This window comes from Tupaia chinensis, unplaced genomic scaffold (genome assembly GCF_000334495.1).
Source record: "Tupaia chinensis unplaced genomic scaffold, TupChi_1.0 Scaffold144806_1, whole genome shotgun sequence".
Classification (NCBI taxonomy): Eukaryota; Metazoa; Chordata; class Mammalia; order Scandentia; family Tupaiidae; genus Tupaia; species Tupaia belangeri.
In genome coordinates, this window is record NW_006204667.1 from 2305588 (window position 1) to 2307862 (window position 2275).

General features: G+C 42.6%; 1 protein-coding gene across 1 annotated transcript in view; it reads right to left on the reverse strand.

Annotated features, from left to right (window-relative positions):
- SNCAIP (synuclein alpha interacting protein) overlaps positions 1 to 2275 on the reverse strand; it is a 145614-nt gene that overhangs the window by 109913 nt on the left and 33426 nt on the right. The gene's annotated exons all lie outside the window — the stretch shown is intronic.

Below are 2275 nucleotides of genomic sequence, written 5' to 3' on the forward strand. Positions count from 1 at the left end.
TTTTTTTTTTATTTTTTCTGTCCTTTTTTTTTTTTTTTTGAGAGTGATTTTTACCATAGGGTGTGTGTACTTAGTGGAGAGAGACAGAAAGATAGAAAGTGAGAAATCACCCCCATCCCCAGAGGGGGATGGCCACACCACAATCCCTTCTCCAGTCTCCTCTTGGGATCTTGGGCATGCACACACAAGCACCCAGTGTGAGTTTTAAGCCACTGGGCCTGATACTCAAACTACTACTATGTGGGAGTCCGGTGCCGTAACCATTACTATCTGCTGGTCTCTATGACTTCTTATTTGCATTTAATTGTTATTCATCTCTATAGAACATAATATGGTTTCTCAAAGTATGCAAGCAGTACTTGACAGTCAAATGAAGGCTATTACCATATACATTATTTTCAACAGATAACTTTACATTCTTATCATCTTTAGGTATTTCTTCCTTGAGCCTACCATCTACTATCCACCCCCCTCCCATATAGTTTCTGGTATTTACATTCGTCTTCCTCACTATTCTATTTTCAAATCTTTCAATTTCTTTCACAGAGTGCAGATATTGGATATATATATTGAGCAGGGATTTACAGTGTTTGTCTTTCATAGTCTGGCTTCCTTCACTTAGCATTAAATCTTCTATGTTCAGCCACTTTGTATCAAGTGATAGGATTTCAACGTTCCTTATGGCTGATTATTATTACATAGTGTACATGTGCCACATTTTTTTCAATCCAATCATCAGTTCTTGGGCAATTAGGTTGTCTTACCAACTGTGAATAGTGCTGCAATAAACATGCAAACAGAAACCCTAAAAAGGCCAGAGTTAGATTTATTCTTTAATGACTCAGTTTAGGTGTTACTAAGGAAGCAATTTCTTTTTTCTTGGGGGAGGGGGAGTTTCACTACAGGGCGCATGCTCTCCCCGTAGTAGATGGGAACTCAGTTTAATGTTTTCAGCATAGATTCTTTTCCTTGATCATGCCATTTGCTGGTGGCTCAAACGTTTATCAAACTCCACCCCGCAAGGTGAAGCTAGGAGTGCATAGTTGTGCACCATTTAATTCCTTGGCACGTGTCGTTAACACAGTAGCATTTACAAGGAGGACACTGCCGAGAGCACAGGATGTGGTTCATGCTCCATTCAGCCTCGTCAGACTCCACCTGCGCCCGGTGTTCATGCTGCTCTTATCTAGTGAGACATCGGCATTTCCAGTTCCCTCCTCCTCCTATGGATCTGACTCTGCACTGGTATCTAATGCACATTCCTGGGAGGTCTCTGGCTTCAAATTCCACTTCGCTGATAAGCTTCAAATGTTCTGTGTTCCAATCTGCTACAATTCCTCATCAAGTCAATACTAAGGTTGCTCTGCAGAGCTCTGAGTTTCCCAGATGAAAAATGGCTCTCCTATTTGCTCTATTCCTGAGGTCAGAAAACACTCGAATTCCTAAGTCTCCAAGGCACCCCCTGTGGTGAGCCAAACCGAAGATCTGATCTTTTAGTTCCCTGCACATCAAGGGACAACGACATCCATGTTTATCGCACAGCTATGCCAGGTAGCTACTTTATTGCCCAAAGCTTACAGACAGTCATGAGATGGGACCCTGTCCTCGTGCGTACAACAGGCACGTGTTACCATGGAGACAGTGTGAAGATGAAGTAAGATAATACAGACACACCCCTAGAACAGTGACTGAAATAAAACGAGTACCAAATAGATGTAGTTGTTATTGCTTTTATTTTTATCCTTTTTATAGGCCGACTATAAAACCATCACTGGTTAAATAGGCAAAATTATTCGATGGATCCAGGTCAGTGATGATTAGAAAACGAGGACTCTGGCTGGGATTTAGAACACTCACTCACAGCATCTCCCTCTTCTACTCTCCCCAAGCTGCATCCATTCTCAGACATAGAAAATGATTCATTCTGGGACCAGCAGTTGGCATAATGGCTATGTTGCTGAAATTCCATGTAGTTGACCGCAGTTCGAGTCCCAGACCCGGTGGTTTAAACTCATGCTGGGTGCAAGTGCGTACATGCCCAGGATCCTGAGAGGAGAATGGAGGAGAAGGGATTGTGGTATGGCTATCCCCCCTGGGGGGGTGATTTCTCACTTTCTGTCTCTCTTTCTGGTGAGCGCACGTACCCTATAGCAAAAACCTCTCCAAAAAAAAGAAAGCTACTCATTCTTTCATAATCATTACTGGCCGGTTTTAGGGAGAGTTCTAAGTCGATTGTGCCAATTCAGGACATGAAAGATCTTTCTTCCTTTCCCTA